The sequence below is a fragment of the Mesoplodon bidens genome, assembly GCF_964165515.1.
Source record: "Mesoplodon bidens genome assembly, chromosome: 2".
NCBI classification, from domain to species: domain Eukaryota; kingdom Metazoa; phylum Chordata; class Mammalia; order Artiodactyla; family Ziphiidae; genus Mesoplodon; species Mesoplodon bidens.
Window position 1 is genome coordinate 53736787 of NC_138177.1, and position 26594 is coordinate 53763380.

General features: G+C 44.3%; 1 long non-coding RNA gene across 4 annotated transcripts in view; it reads left to right on the plus strand.

Annotated features, from left to right (window-relative positions):
- Positions 1-26594, plus strand: part of LOC308610661 — a 279944-nt gene that overhangs the window by 97457 nt on the left and 155893 nt on the right. For all 4 annotated transcript variants that reach the window (XR_014014600.1, XR_014014601.1, XR_014014602.1 and 1 more), the window contains one exon: positions 23064-23189. This is a non-coding gene — a long non-coding RNA (uncharacterized lncRNA). The remainder of the gene's footprint in view (positions 1-23063; positions 23190-26594) is intronic.

The following is a 26594-nucleotide window of genomic DNA, read 5'->3' on the forward strand; positions in this document are numbered from 1 at the left end:
CACACAACCTCAACCTAGATTAGCCTCCTATTCCATTACCTATCGTTCTGCAGAAAAGGTAAAGATGGTGTCCACAGGGATTTCCTCTCTCTTGAGGGGCTCTGGACTGGCACACTGATTTTCCACACTATGGGCTGCCTTCCACACTAATTTCTCCACATCACTTAAAACTTTGGTTGCATAGCATTCAAACAGGTCATTCGATCTGGATGCTGCTCCTAGACACCTACAGCTCGACCCCCCTCCTCAATTCCCACAGTCTGAATCCCAATTTGTCTGAGTTGAACTGAGGCCTACAAGGTGACTAAATGCCAGGGAGGGTTAGCCCAATCCAGGAAGAAAGGGAAGATGTACATACAGATAGAAGAGTTCAGTGTTGATCTCGTGTCAGCCCTGACCACGAGCGCATCCGAGTCAAGATCAAAAAGGATTTATATCTTTTCTAAGACAGACCCAAACCAGAGCCCTGGGCCCATCCCACATGAGACACAAGCATCATTCCTTCATTCATCCTTCAGTAAATATTTATTCAGCGCCTCTTATATGCCAGACAAACTCCCTGCCCTCATGAAACTTACTGCCTCCTACTGTTTTCTTTTATTCCCACTGAAGCCCTCTGTTTCAACCTTCCCATGTGTATCCTTCTACTATTGTGGCCCCATCCTATCCCCTACCCTAATCTATCCTAAGCCCCTTTGTGAGCTCTGATCGGTTTACTCTTCTGGTCAAAAACATTCTGTGATTTCCCAATGTTTATTGAATCAAGAAACTTGATTCACTCATCCAACAAATGTTTATTGCATGTCTACGATGGGTCAGGCTCTGTTCTAGGTGCTGGGGATACAGCAGTGAGCATGAGAAACAGATAAAAACTTCTGCTCTTATAGTGCTTATATTCTAGTGGGGGAGATAGACAATAACCAAGATAAACAAGTACCACAAGTAAAGCATGTTAGTTGGTGATAAGTTCTAAGAGCAATAAGGCAACAGGTCAGGAAGTGGAGGGGGCGAGGGAGAAGTAAAATTTTAGATAGACTAACCAGCAAGAAGAAGACATCTAAGTAAAGATCTAAGAAAATGAAGGAGGGAACCCTGGGGATAGCAGAGGGAATATGGGTCCAGAAAGAGAGGCTGGCAAGTGCAAAGGCCCTGAGGTAAGAGCACACTTTAAAGGATGAGCAGGGAGGTCAGAATGAGGCCCAGTGTCTGGCAGAGTGAGGAGAGAGGGGAGACGGCTGGGATGTGAGATCTGAGATCTAATAGCTGCAGCTTTTACTCTGAGAGAGATAGGGGGCCACTAGGGGCTTTGAGCAGAAAAGTGACGTGGGGTGACTTGTTCTGCAGGATCACTCTGGCTGCTGTGTTTAAAATAAAGAGAAAGGAGAAAATGGCCAAGCAGGGAGATGAGTTGGAAGGCCCCTTGCTGGCCCTCTTCTGTTTGTCCAATCACATCTCTTACTATTCTGCTACCCTGTAGCCCTAACAGACTCTTCTTCCCTGAACACACTTGGCAGCGGCTGACCTATCATCCTTGATGAAGTGGCCTCCACTTTGAATAATAATAACAACTGGAATAATAGCTGCTACTTATCCAGCATCAATAATTCCATTCAATTTTTTTAAAAGTATTGTCTAATTTCACTTACAGACATTATTTCATTTAATGTTTATATTTTGTCCCCACTTATTGGGAAAGCTGAGGCTTTTTACAAGTTGCCACCAATTGGAAGGTCCCTGGGCCCAACCATAAGATAAAGAACACTTGATTCCCTTTTGGTCTCAAGTGGACCATTTGCATCTTTATGGGTCTCCAGACCATGTGACCCTCTGGGCATTTCCTCACAGGAAGCCTGCACAAAGGAAGAGGGAGGTGTTTAGGATGACCCTTAAATGTCAATATTAATTATCTGGAGAGAAAAACAGAAACAAAGGACATTTTAGGCAAAGAAAATAGCACTGCACAGGTTCAGAGGTACCACATGGGAGGGTCAGGAAACTGCAGTTTACTGGTGTGTAGCATTTATAGGGATGCATTAGGCAGGAAACAGATCTGGAAGGCCTTGAATGGAATGTCATATCAAAGAGCTAGACTTTCTCCTATTTACAGTGAGGGAACATTGAAGGGTTTTAGGTAAACAAACAAGTAAACAAAAATATTGTTTAAGCTTTAACAAGGTAAGAGTGTCCGGGAATGTTGAGGACTGTGTCTACTTGGAAAGCATGCATTCCTTGTAAAGGAAGCAGCCAGAGTTCTGGCTGATGGTTGCTGTACAGAAAGACAGGCCCAGTTTTGCCACTGGGAAATCTAGATTTTTATATAAAATCTTCCAATTTTTTATATGTTTGCAACAAGCTTTTAAAAATTTTGATTACGTATAAAATTTTAATTGTATATAAAACCCCGCATAGGAGCTGCCCTCTGGGGGCTTCTGCCTGGAGTATAAGTAAGCTCCAGGAGGACAGGGACTTTGTCTTATTTCCACTGTGTTCTCAGTGCTTGCCACAGAGCCTGGCACACAGTAGGTGTTCAGACATGTTTGCTAAATGTATATGTATGTGTTAGTTATTAGTATTCGTATTGTACGCTTGAGGAAACTGAGGCTCATGGAGGACAATAGATGACACGGGAAGTGGCCACACTCAGGTTCAAGTTCAAATCTCTGAACTTGGAAATAGACAAAACGTCTCGCAAGAAAGATGGATTAAGGTAGACTAAGAGTAGAAGAGTAGAAACAGCTCTTCGTCAGCCCCTTACACCACCCCCATCCCCTATCCAGGATGTGGGGACGGCTCAGATGGCCTGTGTGTGGCTCCACTTGATTTTCACGCTCCTGGGAAACTTCTGATGCCGTCCTCTGGGACTGTTTTCCCTCTCTTATCTCACTCAGACCTAGGAATCAGAGATGAGGCAGCCCACTCGCCACCTGTCCCTCCCCAGCACAGTGACATCTGTAAAACGTTGAGTTGTTAGCAGCAGCAGTTCCTTCTGGGTCTTTCACATCCAAACAAGACCCACCAGATCTTGCTGTCCAGGATCCTGGATGACTAAATCCCTAGGGGTACCAGGTAGCTACCAGGCTTTTTCTGATCTAGTTCACTCTTTTGCAAACATTATTAGCAGAGCTGCTCATGGCTGCTGCATACATAGAAATGAAAGGAGGGGGGCTGTACAGCAGAAACTAACACAACATTGTGAAGCAACTCTACTCCAATAAACATTAATTTTGAAGAAAGAAAGAAAAGAGGTGGGAAAACAATAGAGCCAGTGAAGGGGGATTTGGGGAAATAGAATATCAGTGTTTGAGGCTTCTAACATCAGAGTCAGGATTTCTGCTAAGATCTACTCAGTTGCCATAAAATCAATCCTTCCTTCCTTTCCCTCTTTCTTCCTCTCTTCCTCCCTTCATCAAATCAGACAATAGTTTAGTCAGTCAAGAAACATTTGTTGTTCAGTGTTCAACAGACTCCCATAATTGGCAGGGAGTGATTTGAATGATGCCCATGAACTGTGTCCCATTTTATTCATATATTCATACACTTTCAGTTTATTCAGAAAGGATAAGGAGAGAAGGAAACCCTAGCATGTTTTGCCAACTATTACAATTCACAGGGGAAAGCTGTTGTTCCTCTCTACAATTCTGGGAGTAATTTACCAATTTCTGGACTCTTTCCAGAAGCTTGTATTTGAAGGCACAGTCACGGCTCAGTGCTCTGCTTTCTGTGCCGGAACCCCACGCACTGCATTGCTGGCCAGTCAGTTCATCTTGCACACATTCATTTTCCTTAAGTGGATTTATTTTCAAGTCCATCGGGGGATTTTTCTTAAATTTAATCTTTAAAAGAGTCTTATCCAAGGTAAATGGATAAATTAGCAGCTGGTAAATGGTGAGTAGGAAGCTGGCCAGGCCCGATCTGCCTGCCCCTGTGTCCTTTGCATTAGGTCATGGAGGGGAACCCAAGCTTTGGAATGTTAATCTTGCCCACGGGCCTGAAGTAATATCCCAGGATGTGAATGTGCATGACCATGTGTCTGTCCTGGGGGCGTGAAGAAGGCAAGATGCTCTGTCCTTGACCCTGACTGACTGAACCCAGGGGCTGGATCTGGAGGTTTAGGGGCCGGGGAACCTCTCTCTAAGTGCTTCAGTGTCTGGAGGCCCCAAGAGTTTCGCTGTTTCAGAGCAGGCATGGCCAACTCCCAGTTGCTATTCTGCGCTGTGGCAAGTGCCAGCTTGTCTTCCCTTCCCGCCCAGCCTGGGAAACCAGAGGTGTTTCTAGCTCAGGCCCAGACCCGTCCTGGTGGCCTGGATTCCACTGCCTGGGCAGAAAGCTCGTCTCAGCCCAGGGACCATTTCTCCCTGGGTTTTGTCACAGAGGAATTTCTATTCCAGCAGTTCAGGGCGATGGGGGTGGGTGGGTGGCCACGGGCTTCTTCTCCCTTAAGCTACAGAGTGGTGGGGTGCATATCAGTGTGTAGAGAAGGAAAGAGGGGAGGGAAGGGAAGCTTGAGACATTCCATCCCTGAGGTTGTTTCATCCCCAAATCCAAGGCAAATAAGGGAGTTGGGAAGGCTGGACTGTCTGCCCAGCAGCCCAGTCCTGAATCCCTGAAAGGAGGACTTTCTTGCATTCCTACAGGTGGGTGGGAAAGAGACTGGGTTTGGGCAGGTCTGGAGAGCACCTGTTCCCTGTGGCTTTGGGGGAACACGTCCCGACTCACTGAGCTCTCAGGTAGGAGTCTCTGGGTAGGAAGCCCAGTCTCTGATTGCGCAGGGGCTGTGTGTGTGTGTGTGTGTGTGTGTGTGTGCAACAAATAATTGTATAGTGCATCCGTGTACTTTTTGCTTATCTGAAATTCAAATTTAACTGAACTTATCTGGCAACCCCTATATAGGGGGCAGGACTTGTTTGAACTGGACTGAGGCTGACACTCCATCTCCCTGCCTGTCCAATTTCAGGGAGGCAAGGGCCAGTTTCTGGACACATAACCCTGCCTTGACCTGCTCCCCACCCTGAAGCAAGAGAATTCCTTGGGCATTGCCTGTCCCACACAGCTAGGGCCCCTCGGACTTCAGACGTCAGTTCTGAAACTCCAGAGACTTTCGTGTCAACCGGTAATGCTCCGTCCTGGAGTACCTTTGAAGATGAAAAGCTCTCCTGAGAACTGAAGGGCTCTGTTATTGTAATTAACATAATTAACAGCACTTTTGCTCATAGCCCTGTAGGAAACTGGGGGACTTTGCTTTTTGTAAGAAATACCTACCTGACTCTCCCAGGAGATGGCCAACCTCTTCTAATCCAATACGAGGGTAGATGTCCCTGCCAGCCTGTGTCTGCTCCCACCTACCCTGACTTAGCCTTTTCTTTTTATTTGTTCAGATGGTTTTTCACTACAACAAGGCACCCGGCTCTCCATGCCCAGTAGCCACCCTCTCCTGGGAGATGTCTGTGCCTTCTTGATGAATGGTAAAGCCTGGAGTAAAGCCTTTAGGTAAATGGTCTACCCTGGCTCTGGAACGGACAGAAGGGGTGCCAGCTGCTGCCATCGCACTTCTCAACCCAAACGCCCTGACCACTAGGAGCAAACTCTTCCTTAATGCCAGGAATCAGGTTGTTGCTATGTAGAGTGGCCATGTGGGAGGTATATAGCATTTCCTTCTGAAGGTAGCTGGTCATACAGTGGTAACCAGGGTAGCTAAAGGTCATGCCCAGGGGCCTTGTCCAGAGTCTGTTGTCTTAATTATTTATTTCTAGGAGTGCATCCTTCTGCTTTCCCCAAGGAGGTGATCAACTCTTGCACAGGAAGAGCCAGAGCATTCCATTTCCTAAAGGTGTAGCATAGAGGAGATACTCAGCATTGCTAATTGGGTTGTGAAAAATTGATGTTTGTGATAGACCAAAGAATTCCCAGGGCTCTTAGCAGCTCTCTCTGGGTTTCCTGGCATACCTACTGTATGATTTTTATCTGGCCTGTCACGTGATTGTAAAAACTTACAGAAGTGCTCTATGTTGTTATTCTGGCAGTGCAAGGCCTCTGCCCAAACTGGCTGAAGGTTCAAGAATTTTAGACAGTTGACTCTGATGACGGCTAGAGGTTATAAAATTTCCCTGTCACCCCAAATCTGTCTTCAACACCTTGGTATTGTCCTACCCTAGATTCTCTTAGGAAATCACAAGAAGGAAAATTAGAGTCCTGGACCTCAGTAGAATGCGCTTTCAGGTCTTTAGAGCCTGTTCCTCCCCCCACAACATACACACACACACACACACACACTCATCTGCGAGTGGCAGAGTCAACTCCTCCCCTCCTTGCTATTTCATTCAGTTTAACTTAATAGGAACTTATGCTTAGACAGCAAATGATGCTCACCAACAATAATGGCTCACATTGAGCTTTGTAGATCTAGTCTCTTTGAGATTCAGAGTCACCAGAACATGTCAGATGAACTAGAGGGGTCCTGACAAGGCTCAATGACAGACAGTTGTGACAAGGCCACTGAAATGACCTTCACCGTAAGACAGTAGTGACCTAGGGCCTGGAGCCCATCATAGGGGTGAGTTGGCTCTGGGAAGGGCATGAGGCTGATGCTGAAGCCTCCTTCCAACCCACCTGCCTTGACACTATAGGTGTGCCAAGGGAAATGGCCATGCACTCATCAAGTGAAGAACTCGGACCCTAAAGAGCTATACCACTGGGAGCTAGTGGCATGCCTGAGACTGAGTATAACAAATTGGGGGGAGTTGGGGAGGGCACAGGGAGGGCTGGGGAGAATGTCTGCTCTTGCCCCCTGGAGCACAGCCAGGCTTCAGCAGTGACTGCTGATGAATGTAACCAGGACTGACCCTTTGGACTGGGTCAACATCATTGAGAGACTTGGCCAAACCAGATGGAAGACTGAACTCCTTGCTAATCTACTCATGGAGAAACTTGGTGTCTTAGTCCATTTGGGATGCTATAACAAAGTACCATAGACTGGGTGGCTTATAAACAACAGATATTTATTTCTCACAGTTATGGAGGCTGGGAATTCCAAGAAGATTTGGTGCCTGGTGAAGACCAACTTCTAAGTTCTTAGAAGGCCATCTTCTTGCTGTGCTCTCCCATGGTGGAAGAGACGAGGTTGCTCTCTGGAGTCCTTTTCATAAAGGCACTAATCCCATTCATGAGGGCTCCACCCTCATGACCGAATCACTTTCCAGAGGCCCCAGCTCCTGCTACCATCACATTGGGGGTTAGGATTTCAACATATGAATTTGGCAGTGGGGCGTGGGGACACAAATATTCAGTCCATTGTCCTCAGTGTCATTGGGATTCCAACTTTAAAAGAGACTTGGTCCCTTTAGTTAAAGGCTGAAGTACAGGGACAACTTTGAAGAGCAGTTATTCTTCAAATAATATATACCCTTCGAGGGAAATAAACCTTCACTATCTTTTCTAAGAGAAAAAGCTAGTGTTTTCTTCATTTTTGAATCAGGGCTACACACTTATCTAATGTTATTTTCTTTTAATGAGTCTTCATGGTCTTTTTGTTTTGGGAAGAACAAACACTGGTTCCTGGGTATATTCCTGGCTGGTTGAAGAGAATGTCCTCCTTGGATCCCAGCTGACAGTGCTCAACACTTAGCCATGATGCCCTCATCTCTTTTCCTGCCTTGTCCCAGATACATTCACTGTCATCCACCCCAGCCATCAAAGAGACTACAGTACAGTTACTTTAGGATTGGAGGACACAATGATCCAAACATTCATCTGGCTCCAAAATCCCCTCTTCAGGCAGAGCTGGAGGAGTTCTAAGTCTGCAGAATGAAGGTAGTCCGCCTTCAACACTGACTTACAAGCAGCTTTGCAATCTGCCTTTGTGGAATTTTCAGTGCAAGAATTTATGGTAAACTCACGAAGGACATCTTTAGCTGCAAACTTTATTTCTAAAATTTTTACTTCTAGTCAGAATAAATGCACAGAGAGGAAAACAAGGAGAAATAAAAACCACCAGAAGATGCTAGAAATCTTCTTCATGAGAAATGTATGGTTGTTCAATATGGGAAAGGCTGACATTCTTGGGGCTTCACTATCTGAATAAGAAAAGCTGCCCCCAAAATGCAAGGTAAATCAGCGCCCAAGGAAAAAGATTAAGATCACTGAAGCCTCCCACACCAGATGTAACAGGCTGGGCAGTTAAGCCTGTGATGGGAGAACCACACCAGGGAGTGATTTGCTAACAGTCAAAAGTGGGAGAACATAGCAGCTGCTGTCAATGTGAGCTAAGAGGCAATTATAGATTCACTTTCATTCAAGATGGTAATTCTTAACTTCATTTTTTTAAATGTAGGACCGTAGTCTATATCCTGAGGATTTTTTCCCCCACTTCTTTCCTCCTAAAGAAAAGCATTCTCATAAACTGTCATGTAGGTTAACTGGTGGTGCTCAGAAAAGTCATAAATCTTATGGGCAAAGTGGCATGTAAAAGGTGAATGAGAAAAAAAAAAAACCCATCACATTTAAGTCTGGCCATCGCAGGCTGGATTAATCACTCAACCTCTGTTCTCTCGGTGCATGGCTCTTACTTTCATTCAGGAATTTATCATGTTGTGATGTCATGGACAATCATCGGCTTCTAGGACTCCTCCTTGCCTCAGGACTCTGAGCTCCCTGAGGCCAGGGCCTCTGTTTTATTCTTTCTCATAAACTCCCTTGCCACTCAATATATGCCCAGTGTACAGTAATGCGCAATCAGTGACTACTGAACAAATACCCTCCAGGTCCTATACTAGTTCCAGTGGCATATATGAAGTGTAAACTCATTTTGTACTTACTGTGATGGAGATTTGAATCCAGATCCAACTGAGTCCAATACCCTCAGTCTTAAGCCCTTTGTAAACCTGCCTTTCCTGAGATGGATTGATCAGTAAATGGGAGAAGATATCAGCTTTCCTGCTCCCCAAATGGCTTCTCCTTCTCCATCACCCTGCTGGTTCTTCCTCATCCCCCACCCCCCGCCCCTGAAATTTACAAGCCCCCAGGGTTCAGTTCTCAGGCTCCTTCTCTGTATTTACACGTCGTGATCTCATTCAGTCTCATTCATATGCTGACCACTCCCATTTGGGCATCCTGGACTCTCCCCTGAATCCCAGATGTGCATGCATATTTGACTGCCTCCAGGACCTCTTCACTTAGATGTCTAATAGAAACCTCAAATTTAATGTGTGATTTGAATGATCTTGACATTATTTTTTTTTGATATACCAAAGTAATAAATGCTGTTTATGACTTCTTTAAGTTTACATAGTGCTCCAACATATTAATACCCTCTGAGCTTCAGAAAACCAAGTACATTTACAGTAGTATTATCAGTCATCAAAATGACAGGTAAGGAAAATTTACCTTGTGAGAATGCACAAATGTCCTCATTAAGGCAGCTTTGACCCACACGAATATTTATTTATTACTGCCATAATAGACAAAATCAGCTGCCACTTGACATGTAAAAGTATTGTCTTCAATTGGCAATATGTTCAAAGCAAATATTGCTGGTAATTTATTGCTGGTAATTTCTGTATTGCTTCCACTACTCGAAAGAAGCACTTGTCTTTTCATTGGCAATGGAGTCACTAGTACATTCAAGCTCAAAACCTTATTCCAGAGTCCCATCTTGAGCATCTTTTTCCTGGGATTACTCATGCAGGACAGGAAATCTGCTTCAGGAAGTTTAGAAAGTAGTTTTTAATAAAAGGAGCTTGTTTCAAAAGTTATAAAAGCTGGAGTCAAATGAAATAGGAAGGCAACCTAGAGTTTGGAAAGACTGAATCCCCTAAGCAGAACTGTAATGAATGTAGAGACTGCTGGTGGGTGCTGGGAACATGGAGGGAGAAGCCCTTGAGCAGGAGGAATTGGACGCATGAGGGAGACGAAGCCTCAGTTGTATGTACAACTCAAAGAAAGAGGTCATTCTGGGTTCTCCCCTATCCCCTTCTTCCAAACTCTCACCAGTCCTTCCTTTACTCAAAATTAATTGGAAGCTAGTTGTCAGTGAATCCTGGGAAACCGAGATTTCAGGAGTCAGTCCTCTAAAATAAAAATCAGAGCTGGAAAAAGAGAAATAGTCTTTAAAAATTATTAACACAAATATGCCATCCCTTTTCAATAACTTCTCACATTCCAGTTCACTTGTTCAAATACCCCACCACTATGATAGTACTTTGAAGCAGGTCTGTTTACTCCCTTGCTTTCTCCTGATACTGCCTTTGTATCTCTCCTTACTCTCTTACATTCCAATGTCCATTATCTAATAGTGTGTTTGTCCCTACCCCGTTCCAGTGTCTTTTAATTATGCTGGACCAACCCAAACCATTGCTTTCTCTTTTCTTGATCTCCAGCTTTCAAAGTCTTCCCAAGTAAAGTGTATAATAGTTTAGATTGTTTCCTTTATAAATTCATGATCACTAACCTAAAAGATCCTTTAATATTGCCCTTTAATTCTGCTACATTAATCTGGACCCATCATTTCCCACTCTCTACAGTGCGTTCTCTCTCTCTGCACTATTCTTTTTTTTAAAACATCTTTATTGGAGTGTAATTGCTTTACAATGTTGTGTTAGTTTCTGCTGTATAACAAAGTGATTCAGCTATTGCACTGTTCTTAAATGGCCATGTCCCCACCATTTGCTATAATAGCAGGAGATAATCTCTTTTAATTCACAGAAAAGAAAAGAAAAGACATTAGGAGAACTTTCCTCTTAATTAATATAATAGAATTACTACATCTGCTCCCATCTTTGTCTCCTTTGGTAATTTAACAGAACAGAAGCTGTATTCCTACTGAACCCAATTCCCTTACTCGTGATTTGGATTGTGTCACCTTCCACTCTCTAAGGATCCTTATTTTGTTCAATACCTTCTCTAATCTGGATCTTTTCCACTATCTTTTTTAAACATTCTAAAATCTTCCAAATTGGGAAAAATAATAAAGAAGAGTAAAGCAAAAAAGAAAAGCAAAACCAAACTCACCTTTCTCCACCTGACTTCTGTTTCTAATTACCACACTATCTCTTCTTCAAAGGCACAGTTTTTAAAATAATTCTTGAAAATGTTTTTCTATATCTTGGCAATTGTGAATAATGCTTCAGTGAACATGAGAGTGCAATTTTGAGATCCTGATTTCAGTTCTCTTATACATATATATATACACACACACATGCATATATATACATATATATATATATATATATATATATATACATAAATCCATTCAGAGGTAGGATTGCTAAATCATATGATAGTTCTATTTTTAATTTTTTGAGAAGCCTCCATACTGTTTTCCATAGTGACTATATACCATTTTGTATTCCCACCAACAGTGTACAAGAGATCCAATTTCTCCATATTCTCCCCAGTACTTGTTACCTTTGTATTTTTGACACTAACCATCCTAACAGGTGTGAGGTGATATCTCTTTGTGATTTTGATTTGCATTGCCCTGATGCTTAGTGATGCTGAGTACCTTTTCATATACGTTTTGGCCGTTCGTATGTGTTCTTTGGAAAATGTATATTCAAGTCCTTTGCCCATTTCTTAATCGAGTTATTTGGTTTTTTTGCTACTTAGTTGTGGGAATTCCTTACAAATTTTGGATATTTACCCCTTACCAGATACATGATTTGCAGATATTTTCTCCCATTCCATTAGTTGCCTTTCCATTCTGTTGGTTGTTTCCTTTGCTGTGCAGGAGCTTTTTATTTTGATGTAGATCTACTTGTCTATTTTTGCTTCTGTGGTCTGTGCTTTTGGTGTCATAGCCAATAAATCGTTGCCAAGATCAATGTCAAGAAGCTTTTCCCAAAATGTCCATCGACAGATGCATGGTTCAAAAAATGTAGTATATATTTACAATGGAATATTTCCAACTTTAAAAGAAGAGGGAGGTTCTACCATTGTGGCAACAGGGATGAGCCTGGAGGACAATACGCTGAGTAAATAAGCCAGTCACAGAAGGACAAATACTGCATAATTCCATTTATATGAGGTATCTAAAATAATCAGACTTCACGGAAGCAGAGAATAGAATGTTGGTTGCCAGGGGCTGGGGAAAGGGAGAAATGGGGAGCTGTTGTTCAACAGGTATGAATTTTCAGCTATACAAGATGAATAAATTCGATAAATCTGCTGTACAAAGAGTGTCTGTAGTTAACAATAGTGTTAAGCACTTAAAATTAGTTAAGAGGGTCGATTTCGTGTTAAGTGTTCTTACCACACACAGAAAAAATGGGACACAAGGAAGCTTTTGGAGGGGACAGATATGTCTGTGACCTTGATTGTGTTAATTGTCTCATGGGTTTATGCATATGTCCAAACTCATCAAATAGTATACATTAAACATGTGCCATTTTTTGTGCATCAGTTGTACCTCCATAAAGCTGTTTATAAATGTTTATCTATATTTGATATCTTCACTTTATTACTTCCTTCTCATGCTTCAACCCACTCCCAAATTACTCCAATAAAAAGGTACTTCATCGGGACTTCCTTGGTGGTAAAGTGGATAAGACTCTGTGCTCCCAATGCAGGGGACACAGGTTCGATCCCTGGTCAGGGAACTAGATCATCCCACATGCATGCTGCAACTAAGAGTTCGCATGCCACAACTAAGGAACCCGCCTGCCGCAAATAAGACCTGGTGAAACCAAATAAATAAATTTAAAAAAAAAGGTACTTCATAAGTTATTTCCAAATCCATGGATGCGATGTGAAAATTTTATCTCCTAGTTACTTGACCTGTAAGTAGGATTTGCTTCTGTCTTTGAGACTTGATTTTCCTTGAGCCCAAAACTCCTCTGGTTTTCCTCTAATCTCTGTGGCAGTTCATTCTCTATCTTCTTTGCAGGTACATATCCTTCTCCTCAGACATTAAATGTTGAAATTCTTCAAAATTCGGTTCTAGGCCATTATGTCCTCTCACTCTAGAACTCGTAATATGATTTCACAGAAACACACAGCTTCAGTTACCAACTCCATAAAGTTTGGACATTTGTGTACCTGAGACCTCTAATCTGAATTCTGTAAATCCAGTTGCCTATTTAACATCTAAATCTGTTCATTAAAAATATACATAAAGCTAAATACTCATGGTCTCCCTAAACTGCCGAATCTCTCCTCCTTCATTTTCATTTGTCTTAGCGTGTAGTGACACCATTCACCCAGTTGTATAAACCAGGCACCTAACAATAATCCTTGAGTTCAAGCTCTCACATCAGCCTATCCTATCCATTATCAGTCTTATCCATTTTACCTCCTAGATACTTCCTTAATCTATCTAATGTTCTCTATCTACTCATCATTGTAAGTGGTAAATTAATGCATGAATATAAATTTCCCTGATTGCTTTGCTTGGTACCTATAGTTTTTATGGCATAAAAATTTATATAAAAAAACCCCGTTCATCTTCCCAATTTCTTCCCTTCTGTTCCTCCATCCTCCTGTCCCCATGTCAAGCAAGTATACAGGACTCCCTAGAAACCTCTTCCTCAGGAAATATGCCATTTCTAAGCATCCAGGTGTGAAGGAGGAGATTACAAGGCAGTTGGAGGATTAAAAGCCAGTGAGTACAACAAGCACTGCCTGACACTACCTTGTTACTGGATAGAGCCTTGGAGCTGCACCAACTCATTAGAGGGATGTAGTTGAGAGAGATATGGGGAAGGCATATAATACGCATGGTGTATCTATCTCATGAAATATTTCAGCATCCCAAACATTATACAGGAACATTTATAAATGGGACATGAAGGTACGGGTGTCCCGGTCTCAGAAGACCAGAAGGACCTCCACAACACTTTCATGTTACAGGGTTTTTATACCACTGTGGCTGTATAAGGTATATCTAATAATGGTTGAGTCTAAATTCTCTACCTGCTCAGTTATTTAAAGAATTAAATTCATTTAAATCAAGGGAAGAAACAGTAGGTTTATAGCAGCTCATAACTGCTTACTTTTTTAAAAAATTTTATTTATTATTTTTGGCTGTGTGTTGGGTCTTCGTTGCTGCACGTGAGCTTTCTCTAGTTGCGGAGAGTGGGGGCTACTCTTCGTTGCAGTGTGCGGGCTTCTCATTGCGGTGGCTTCTCGTTGCGGAGCATGGGCTCTAGGTGCGCAGGCTTCAGTAGTTGTGGCGCATGGGCTCTAGAGCGCAGGCTCAATAGTTGTGGCACACGGACTCTAGATTGCAGGCTCAGTAGTTGTGGCGCATGGGCTTAGTTGCTACGCGGCATGTGGGATCTTCCGGAACCAGGGCTGGAACCCGTGTCCCCTGCATTGGCAGGTGGATTCTTAACCACTGCGCCACCAGGGAAGCCCCTTAACTGCTTACTTTATGTAGAAAAGCTGTCACCAGTATGTGGCAAGAACTTTGCTTGTATAATTTTCACTAACTGGTATAATACACCTTCTACAAGAAAACTGAAAAAGAATGAATTAGGGAGCAAAACATTTTTATCCTTTGAGCCATTCTGTTTTTAAGGGTTCTTGTAAGTTCCGATGTTTTATCTCTGGGAGAAAGAAAAAAATTTTTTAATTGGAAATTTAGAAATTTTTATTTAAACCTAAAATGAAAGATCTTGGTAGTAACTGAGTGTATAGTATTGTGTCATATGCTTTATCATTCAATTTATAGAACTAATTGCCCATGGGTTCCTATGACAAGGGAGGAAAAATAACGGTTTTAGTCCCATTATAGATAGTGCATGATAAAAGGGGAATGATGACCATCTCCATTTCCAAAGGGAGAACAGGGATTCAAAACATGCTATGCCATAAAACGTTTAATTCAGCATTTTAAAATATTTTGAGCATTTTGAACTCAGTGTTTTTGTAACTTCTAAAAAAGTATAATGTATATACATAATTTCCACACATTTAAAGTGAGTCGTTAAATTGTTAAGACCTGACTTCTTTCTCAAAATTAAGGTATGGTAGTCAGACCTGAGAATAGCCTCCAGAGGGCGACCAAGTTTCATCCCTGCAAACAACTGCATCAAAATTTAACATTGCTTCCAACAAAAGCAAGGACTTTCTAAAGTTAAAATTTGAAAAGCCAGTGATAGTAGTTAATCCTTGAAAAAATACCATGACCCAAAGTCTGAATAGCTCTGCAAATATTGGTTGTTTAAGAAGGAGACCACCGATAGTTTGATGGTTTAGGAGAGCAAGGGCCTTTGAATCTAGACAAATCTCACAAAGCTACTAGATCAGCAGAACTTGTCATCAGTTCACGCATGCTCTAATTTTCCTGCTCACTGAAGTCTACCTATTCTAAGCACCTTGTATTAGCAGGGTTTGGCTCTTGCATTTCAACAGACGTAAGGCCTTAAACTCAAGGGTCAGCTCTACAATTGGTTGATATATTACTTTGTAAACAGAGTTTCATCTACGGAATGGGATAAATATCTTCCTTATGTCTCATTGTTTTGTGAGTATTAAATTAGATAAATATATGAAAACACTTGACACAATGACTGGTAGGTCAACTTACTTTCTGCCCATTTCTTTTGCCCTTCCTTTTTTTCTCCTTAAATTGAGAGAGATAGGATCTTATTATGACATTCACTTCAATGTTTTAGTGCTATATCACTCTTCCGTTACTTTTCCCCAAAGTATATTTTTAAAAATCTCACAGAAATAAAGTAGTGATTAGGTTTAAAAAATTATTTCTCAATCCCTAGACAGAAGTATATCTAATAAAAGTAGGTTTGTTAATCCTTGACTGATAATGACTAGAAAATAAAGAAGTATTTCTAATTGGGCAATCCATCCAATTGGCTCTCACCGTGTACCAATGGATTATTTTTTTTCTACGTGTTTCATCTTTATTAAAGCTACAACACAGAGAACATTAGTTGAGTTTACCTTGTAACTGCCCTTTCTCATTATTCCTGACCTGTATCTACCTAGCAGACAATTACTTTTGATTCTTCTGATAAAGTTTCTAAAGCATTGCTTTTCTTTACTCCTATAGATCATGCCTTTATAAAATAACCTTCCTGAAGGTAATGTTAATTTTAACTACTGATCAAGATGGCCTTAATGTTTCCCTCAGTTTGGCTAAACTTCAGACAGGTTTTTTCTTTACCATAGGCCCTTAACCTCCCTTTTCTGAAAACATTTACTTTAAGAGACTTGAAATTGTAAATTCTTTCTCTGCCCCTTTGAGATGTAAATTTTCTCCTAGTCACTTGATAATTTTCCAACCCAGAAGTGTCTTTCTCAAGGACCTGGGAGTCAGCTCTTTGAAATATAACCTTCAAGAAAGGTACGGCCCCTAGTTCCCAGTCTCTGTGGGGAGTATAGGAGCCTAACTTTGATAAGAGCCAAAGCAAACAGAGATGGTCTAATTATATTGACCAACCTCTTCCCCAGCATCCTCTACTATTTTTCCTACAGCTCATCCTGGCATCTAAAAACTTCTGTGCCTTTTGTTTCAGCAGAACGGAGTTTAGTCTCTCTCCCCTATTACAGAATCATCTTGAGTAAAGTACTCCTTGCCTGTTTAACCATCTGGTGCAATTTTTCTTTGACATCACTCCATCACATACTCCAAACTGCCTACCACTTTCAGATTAATCTTATAAAACTTTGTATATGTGCTGCTGAAGTGAGCACAATCTTTATAGAACTTTGACTCACTCCCTATTTCCTGTGGCATGAAGCCCACCGTTCAAACTTCTCCACAGTCTTATACCTTCCAAACTCATTACTGTTATCTTCCAATTCCTGAATTCTCTCCTCCAATAATATTAGTACATTTTCTTCCTAAACGTGGCTAATATTTCCCCATTTTGAGATTTCATGTCTATTCTAATTTTTTTAATATTTGGAAATTTTATTATACTGTATTTGCCTATAACAAATAAAATAGAAATTGTTTCAAATCTTTGCAAATAAATTTAGTACAGGGTATTAAGAACACCAGTGATGAAACTTCTGAGAAGTAAAGAAGGGCCACCTAGATAATGAAGTGATTAGTAGGAACAGGAATTTACTTTTACCCCTATGCTGGAAAGGCAAAGTTAAGGAGAGGGTTGTAAAGGAGTCCAGGGCCAGGTTAAATGATCATCAATGGCAGACCATACCAGTTCTGTCTCATTGGAGTTGGAGCCGTGGAAGTTACACAGTTGCTGCTGGAGAATCTTCACAAAGTAGAGGAAGAAAGGGAGAAATCTCGTAGCTTATCCCTAAACTCCCATATACCATCAGTTGCTTCTTTTTGGCTGCGCCTGATCAGAAGTAAGCTGCCTGTATGAGTCTGCTATCATGTGATACAAAACAGATTCAAGAAGGAACAACGACTACATTCAAGAAAAAGCAGTCCCAAACTAGTATTTTTGCTTGAATGTTGTGCAACAGTCTGTTTTCTGTATTTTTTCTAACTTTATTGAGATGTAATTGACATATGGCATTGTGTAAGTTTAAGGTGTACAACTTGTTGGTATGTTACATGTTGTGAAATGATTACCACAGCGGAGCTAGTTAACACAACTCCATTACCTCACATAAATACCATTTCTTTTTTTCCATGAGAACATTTAAGATCTACTCTCTTAGCAACTTTAAAGTATATAATACAGTTCTGTTAACTGCAATCACCATGCTGTAGATTAGATTCCCAGAAATTCATCTGCTAACTGGATATTTTACCCTTTGGTCAACATCTCCCCATTTCCCCCAACCCCAACCCCTGGCAACAACCATTCTATTCTCTGTTTCTCTGGGTTTGGCTGTTTTAGAGTCTACAATTTAGTTATATCATACAGTATTTATTTTTCTCTCTCTCACTTATTTCACTCATCATAATGCCCCAAGGATCCATAAATGTTGCAAGTGGCAGGATTTTCTTCTTTTTCATGGCTGAATAATATTCCATCTATGTACATACCACATCTTCTATATCCATTTATCCATGTATGGACACTTTGGTTGTTTCCATTTCTTGGCAATTGTGAATAATGCTGCAATGAACGTGCAAGTGCAGATATCTCTTTGAAATAGTGATTTCATTTTCTTTGGATATATATATACCCAAAGCAGGATTGCTAATATATGCTAGTTTTCTTTTTAATTTTTTGAGGAGACTCTATATTGTTTACCATAGCGGCTGTACCAATTTACACGCCCACCAACAGTGCACAAGGGTTTCCTTTTCTGCATCTTGTCAACATTTGTTACCTCTTAGTCTCTTTGAGGTGATATCTTGTTGTAGTTTTGATTTGCATTTCCCTGGTGATTAGTGATGTAGATCATCTTTTCATGAACCTGTTTGTGATTTGGATGTCTTCATTGGAAAAAATTTTATTCAGTTCTTCTGCCCAAGTTTTAATTGAATTGTTTGAAAATCTATCTATATCTATATCTATATCTATATCTATATCTATATATCTATATATCTATATATATAGCCATTGTATGAGTTCCTTATATATTTTGGATATTAACACCTTATCACATACATGATTTGCAAATATTTTCTCCCATTCTGTAGCTTGCCCTTTCATTTTGTTGATTGTTTATTTTTTCTGTGTAGAAGCTTTTTAGGTTGATGTCGTTATATAACAAGTTGTATAACAAGTTGTATATAACAGGTTATATAACAAGTTGTATTTCTCTTGGTGATTTTAAGATTCCCTTGTTATCTTTAACGTTGACATTTTAATTTTGATATTTCTTGGTATGGATCTCTTTAGGTTGATCTGCTTTGGAGCTCTCTGGGCTTCCTGTATCTGGACGTCTGTTTCTTTCCCCAGGTTAGGAAAAGTTTTCAGATATTATTTCTATGAATGTTTTCTGCCCCCTTTTCTCTTCTCCTTCTGGAGTTCCTATAAGGTGAATGTTATTCCATTTGATGTGCCATAAATCCCTTAAGCTATATTCATTATTTTCATTCTTTTTTCTTCCTTATTCTCTGATTGGATGAGTTCCTCTGACCTGTCTTTGAGTTCACCTATTCTTTCTTGTGCTTCATCTACTATATTTCTAAGTTCAGTTATTGCATTCTCCAGTTCTGTGACTTCTATTTGGACCTTTCTTATATCTTCTGTTTCTTCGTTGAAGTTCTCACTGTTTTCATCCATTTTCTTCTGAGTTCAGTGAGCATTTTTATGACCATAACTCGGAACTCTTTATCAAGTAAATTACTTATGTTCATTTCATTAAGATTTTTTCCTGAGGTTTTATTTTGTTCTTTTTTTGGAGTATAGTCCTCTCTTTCTTCATTTTGCTTGACTCTCTGTGTTGGTTTCTATGCATTAAGTGAAATAGCCACATCTCCCAGTCTTGAAGAGCTGTGTGACAGATGAACCTTGTCATTTAACCCTGTCTACTCTTGGTTGCCTTTCAAACCTTTGTGATTGTCTAAGCAGTTTATTTTTAATAGACATGGCACACCATCCCAGCAGTTGAGGGTGTGCCAAGACAAATAAGCATCCCAAAGGGGAGGATCTCAGGCAGCACCCAGATTCAGGTTGATAGGAAGCCAGAAAATTTGGTAACAGCTTTTAAAGAATGCAAATATATTCAGTCTTGTGAGATTGCAAGTGTAAGCCCTGCTGGGCCCCAGAAGCAAGCAAGCTGAAGGTGTTCCCTGGGGAGCAGTCACAAGAAAACAGCGCTTCAGATAAGTGTACATGCTCCATTCTGGGAGATACCAGTGAACTGTAGTAAGGCAGAGTGAGGGTGGAAAGATGGTACCCCCAGGCTACCTTCCCTGAGAGCACATCCGTAGCCCCTAGATGTGTGCTGAACCTGAAGCCTGCTCTTAAGTCTTGTCCCTACTAGCAAATAGGCCTTTTTCATGTAAAGGCTGGGGCTGTGTCTCAGTCTAATTTGTAATGGTACATCCTGGGGTGGTATCCTGCAAAGAACTGTCTCTTCAATTGTTACAGTCCCATGGGACCCAGAAAAGAAATCCCTGCTGGCCTCCAGAGCCAGGTGATCAAGGAGCATCCCCTGAGTGGAGGCCACAAAAACGGGATCTCCCGTCTTGGAGATTCTGGCTCTCTGGAGCACATCAGAAGGAAAGTGTGAAGATGATGCTTACTGGCTGGAGTGAGGCGGTGGGAAGAGTGCAAAGATGACACCATTTGAATAAAGGGAAAGAGGGAAAAGAAAAAAAGAAAAAGAAGAAGGAAAAAATATATATATATAGCAAGACAGAGGAAGAGCAGGGAAGAAGGAGCCAGATGGCTGGAGCACAAAGTTGTCACCTGCAGGAAAGGAAAAAGGGGAAGAAAGATGGCACCTTTCAGTTTTATCAAGGCAGAGAGAGCGCAGGAAGATGGCACCCGCCAGCCTCTGTCCCTGGGGAGTATTCCAGCAGGCCCCTGTTTCTCAGATTAATGCTTGAAAATTGGGAAGTGAATCTCTTTCACAAAAAGTCAGAGTGCTTTTCAAAGGGCTGCTTCTGCACTTGGCCCTCGGGCAGGTGAGTCTGTGCACAGGCCCTTTAAGAGCTGTTCCTCAGTTCACCACAGCCCTGTGGGTCTCATGGGATGTGCCTTGTTGGTCTTCAAAGTCACATGTTTTGGCCGTCTATCTCTCAGGTGCCAGCCTTAAAATTTGGAGTGCCCAATGTGGGGTCCAAACCCTTCACCTCTCAGGAAGAAGCTCCAGGTTTTGAGTTCCTTCCTAATTGTGTGTCTCCACACCAAGGATGGGGTTTATGGCAAAATTGTGTCTCAGCCTTTCCTACCTGTTCTGATGTGGTTTCCCTCTGGTTTTCCTGATGTGAAGGGGTTGCTCCACCATCTTTTAGTTTTCTTCAGAGGAAATTTTTCCATATGTAGCTGTAGATTTGGTGTGTTTGTGGGAGGAGGTGGGTTCAGGATCTTCGTCTGTTGCCATCTTGAACTGGAACCTATTTAATATGTTTTAAATTTTGGTTTTCAATCGTTCAGTTTGTTACTAGTATATGGAAATATGATCAATGTTGTGTATTAATGTTTATGTATTGATTTTATATTCTGAGATCCTGCTAAAGCAAGTTACTATAATTTATTATGAGTCTACTTATACATTCCTTGGAATTCTCTATGTAGACAATTATGTCATCTGTAAAGAATGACAGTTATATTTCTTCTTTTCTAATATGTATGCCTCTTTTTTTCCTTTTCTTGCTGTACTACACTAACTAGAATCTAAAGTGCTAAGTTGAAAACTAAGATAAGAGTGGACATTCTAACCTTGTTTTTGAACTCAGGGAAAAGCATTCATTCTTTCACCATTTCATGTGATGTTAGAAGTAGGTTTTTTGTAGATGTTCTTTATTAGGTTGAGGTAGTGCCCTTCTAATCCTAGTTTCCTGAGCACTTTTAATATGAAGGGGCGTTGACTCTCGTTCAGTGCCTGTTCTGTGTTAACACTTGTGACAGTACGTGTTTCTTCTTTAGACTCAATCTGGTAGATTACATTGATGAGTGTTTACCATTGAACAAGGCTTGCGTCCCTGGAATCAATTCCACTTGGTCATAGTCTGTTATTCATGTGGATTCTGATGGTAGGTATTCTTGTGGATTTCTTCTTGTAGGGTAAATTATGGTTCCTCAAAAACGTCCGTGTTTAACCCCTCCTATAACGATATGTGAACGTTACCTTGTATGGAAAAATGGACTTTGCAGCTGTGACTAAGTAAAAAATCTTGAGATGAAGAGATGATCATAAATTTTTTGGGTGGGCTATATATAAACACAAAGAGCTGTATAGGAGGGCCACAGGAAGAGTCAGAGTTGGAGAGACTATGTGATGAGGGAAGCAGAGATTAAAGTGATGCACTTTGAAGATGGAAGAAGGGACTAATTCCAAGGAATGCAGGCAGCTTCTAGAAGACAGAAAGGGAAAGGAAACAGATTCTCCTGTAGGGCTTCAAAAGGAACAAGCCCTGAGACACCTTGACTAATATCAGACTACTAAGCTGCAAAAACTTTCTTTCACAAAGGGTCAAGGAGGGCTGGGAGCACATATGTGCTGCCCACCTGGACAGAGAAGGACCTGTGAGGCTGACCTACAGATTCTGTGGAGGTGGAGAGACATGAGCCCCTTTCTTCTCCAAGCTCTTTGCAGGGTCCAGCAGAGAGTCAGGCCACCTGTGAAAGCCTGCGGCCCCAGTATTGCATGCTGGTGGTGTAGGGGTCATGTTCAGGGAGTCTCTGTTGTCCTAACACCTGCCTGGGTCCTGGGGAAGGAATCAGAACTCAGAAGCAGGAGAAGAGCCTTTGGCCAGCAGGGAAGGGGGGGTGAGGCCCAGGGCAGGTCCATAAAAGATCAGAGCATCTCAGTGCTTTAGGAGGAAGGGGCTTCAGAGGTGGGCCAGCACAGGCTGTGACAGAGGCTAAGCAGACTGGGAAGGGAGGCACTTCTGGGAGACAGCAGGGGTCTACTCCCTGCCCCTCATTGTTTGCTCGTCTCACTCTAATGAGGGGGCCAGTTCCCCTGCTCTGATGATTCGAAGTCTCTGCCGGCACCCACAGGACGGTGACTGAGGCCTCCACACTCCTCAGCATGGATCCCAGCTCCCACTCAGATCTGGGGCCACAGACACCTCTCCCACCCCCTGCTGCCCCTGTGAGCAAGCTGTTCTTGTGAAACGTGGTCATAGTTTGTTAGGAGGATCTGTTTTCTATGGGGATACAAACCAGTGTTGATACCGATACACACACACGTCCAGCCATGGGTGGAAAGGGAAGGGACAGTAGTTCTGGGGTGTCTTTGCAGACCCGGAGGCCCCGAACGCCAGTCCCCACAGCCACAGCCACATGGGTCCTCCTCCCTCAGTTGAACGAGATGCTGCTGCACAGAAATCCCACAACTTCCACAAAGGGGCCCAACTGTCCTTTCCCTTATACACACCTTTAACGGGTGCCCCATGAATCTCCCCACACCCATTCCCCTTGTAGCACCCTCATTAAGATTAAGAGGTAGCGGCCTCCACCACTCTCCACATTGCAATAATCCCAGTGGGACTAGAGGATGCTCCCGCTACGATGAGGCAGACAGTCCTGTCCCCGTGGCCAAGACTTTTCCTCTCTGGTCAGGCCACCCACACAGGAAACCCTGGATGAGCGGAGGGTCATCCCAGCGCCGTCGCCTGGCCACTTCAGGGAAGCAGAGAGAAGCTCCATAATGACAAGGGCTGTCTCCAGGCTCCATCCTAGAAACTGGTGAGTGTCCAGAGGGCGGAAAGGCACAAAAGCAGCTCTGCCTCCCCAGAAGGTTCAGGGATGCAGCAGATGGTACAGGTGCCCCAGAAGGGCCCTAGCCAAGCAGGCGTTAGAGAAGGGCATGATGAGGGGATCCCTGGGGCAAGTGAGAGCTGTGCGTTCCCAGGAGCAGCCTGAGGAGTCCTTGTCTATGTGGAGGAAAGGTGTGGCCACCTGTAGATCCAGAGCTCCTGTGACCTCCCTCATCCTTCCTTCCTCTCAGGATCGCTCTCTGTGGAGCAGCTCAACACCAACAAGATGACAGTGGCCTGAGAGCATTTCCCACGAAAACGATCTTTGTTCACAATTTACATACATCACTCCAAAGGTCCCCCTCCCACCCACACCTGGCCACACCCACCTCCCCCACCTCCCTAACCCCCCACAATCCCGCTCCCCCTCCCCACCCTGGTGGTCCTGCCCACCCTCCCTTCCCCCCACATCATCCAGGATCAGCACTGGGAGGAGGAAGAGCCCTAGGCTCCCCTGGAGGGCTGGCCCAGCTGTTCCCTACTGGCTGCAGTGCTTCTTCTTCCTCCACCCACGCTTCTCTGTGACAAACGGGTCACGTTTTCTCTTTCTGGGCTGTGAGGGGCGAGCCAGCCCCAGAGCCAAGGCTGGCCTCCCAGAGACGCCGAGGCCAGCCCCGGGGATGGGCAGCTTCTCAGCAGCGGCTGGGTGTCCACACAGAGCCCACTTCCTCGACTTGGGAGCGGCTGGTGGAGCTGGGCTGAGGCCTCTTCTCTGAGAGGAGGGGGCCTAAGGAGCACTCTGGGCCCCCCAACCTCCAGGGGAGGCCAGGCCTGAGGCACGCACAGGACTCTGGGACAGCCAGAAAGGCAGCAGGCTCTGCAGAGAGCCAGAGAGGAAGGCCAGGCTGGAGAGCTCCTCCTCGTCCTCACTGGACCCGTCCCTGGGCCCTCGGGCCTCCCGAACAGGAGAGGCCTCTCTGAGAAGAGATGCATCCCTGGGTCCCAGTAGAGGGCCAGTGCGCCTTTGATCCTGGGGAGGGGAGGGCCGTCCGGCCCGGAATGGAGAGACCTCCTGATGTCCTCGACAGGGAACAAAGACTTTGGGCCTACAAAGGTCAGTGTCTGTTTCGATGAGCCTATGAAGAGCCTCAGAATCAATCTCTGGTGGGCAGGCTTCATCACTGACCCCTAGATGGGGGTCTTGGTCGTGCCTGTGGGCACCTTGGCCGGCGTCAGACTCAGAAGGACTTGAGCGCATTCCGGGTGCACTGTGACTCGGGGCTGCCCGCACACCGTCGTCCTCTTTCAAGGCCAGGAGTCGTTTCTGCACCAGCTGGTAGGAGGGAGGAGGACAGTGACGGCTCCACACACACGTGTGAGAGGAGGAGCACTGGGCAGTGGGACAATGGCCCTGGGGGGGAGGAGGGGACGGGCGACCCCAGGACTCGAATCCAAATACAGACACTGTGGCAGTCCTGCCATCCTCCTGCACCTTATTCCCAGCTTTGTGTCTTTCCCACCCCTCCCGGATCCCCATCCTCTCCTTCCTTTCACCCTGCACTGCACCCACCCCAGAACGGGCCCTTCCCCATGCCAGGCGTCCCAGGCAGGGGAGGGATGGACAGTGCTATGTGGCCCTCCTGTTCTGGGGCCCTACCTCTCCCCTGTTCACTGGGGTCCCTCTGTGCCCTGGTCTTCCTGGGTGTCCCTTGTGTCCCCTGTTCTACCGGGGATCCCTCCCTCCTCTGGCTCCCCTGGGTCATCTGGGTTCCCCTGTCCCCTGGATCACCTGGGGCCCCCCTCCCATGGGGTCCCCTGGCTCCCTGAGTGTCCCTCTCCCTCCCCTGACTCACTTCTTCCGGGGTGAGCCCTTCCTCCTGCTCCAGCTCCTTCTCTAGGGCCAAGAGATCCAGCTGTGGGTCTGGGGAAAGCAAATATGCCAGGAATCCAGGGTGAATGACTGCCTCCACCTAGAACAGAAAGAAGAGGCTGTGAGCATCCTTGGCCAGGAGTGGCCTGTGAGGCAAGAAGACCAGGAGGGAAAGTGAAAAGCAGAGACCCACCCCACTCTCCTCCACAAGGCAGGGATGGTCAGCACACACACACACACACACACACACACACACACACACACGCAAACATGCACATACACAGTCACACACAAAAGAGCACATATACAGAGGCACAAACACAGACACAAAGGCATACACACAGATAGACACAAACATATACACACAAACATCTGCGTAAACCTCCCCTAACACCAGGCTCAGGAACAAGGAGCTGAGCTTAAGTCCCAACGGCCTGAGCAGAACCCAGATCTTGGGTGCTGAGTGTTCCATGCCCTGGCATCTTGTAGACCCCAGTCTCCAGGCCTAGCCTACTTTGGTGACAAAGTCCTCCTGGGAACACAGCTTGTCAATGTAGCTTAAGAGATCCGGGTCCGAGTAGGTGCCGTCCTCTTCCTGCTGCAGCTCATTTCCGTCCTCTCCCCATTCTCCATCTGAGTCGCCTGTGGCTGAGTGGACGGGCCCCACCAGCGCCTCCATGATGTCCATATACTCCCTCACAGCCTCAGGTGGGATCTCCTCGGGTGCCTTGGGCTCCGGGGGTCGCTGGGACCTGTGTGGCTTCGGGCGGGAGGGCTGGGCGCTGGGGCCGGACATCCTGGGAGCACAGGCTGAGGCAGAGCAGGAGGAAGGGAAGGAAGGTGAGGGGCTCCCGGTCCACCTCCTGACCACCGAGCGCACGCTGGTGAGGGCATTGTTGGGGGACATTGATGTGGGTGTGGGGGTTCAGGGCCACCTGAAACCTCATGCACAGTTGGAGGGGGGAGGTAAGGGGGGCATCTAAGAGAGTCACATGTGAGGAAGTGGGGAACCTCCAATTTTCCAGGGGTGTCCCCATCAAGCCCACTTCTTAGGCAGACTTGGTGTGCAGTCCTTTGACAGGGAGGTGTGAGAGAAGTTACAAAATTGACCAAGTCAATACCCCGTAGTGACAAAGGGCATCTGAGACCCCACCCCCGCACCCCCCGCCTCGGTGGCTGTTTTGCTTGAAAGACCAGTGCCCCTGTCTTGAAGGAAAATGATCCACATGGGAACAGTGGCCAACCCTAGGCCCCTGTTACCTGTGCGTTCAACTCCAGTGGGAACCTGGGTGGCTGGCTGAAGGCCCACTTTCGGGGCTGGGGGCCCCCGAGGATCCAGCTTCGGTGGGGCTGGAGGAGGCAGGCCCTGCGCGCACTGCATCCACTGCAACTGCTGAATCTGCATCTCCTCCTCTGCCTCAAATTGCATGAACCTGGGGGGTGACGGAGGCACAGGCCAGCCTGAGAAAATGGCCTGGGTTCTGGAGCCCAACAAAGGCAGCCAAGAATGAGGGATTGGGAGAG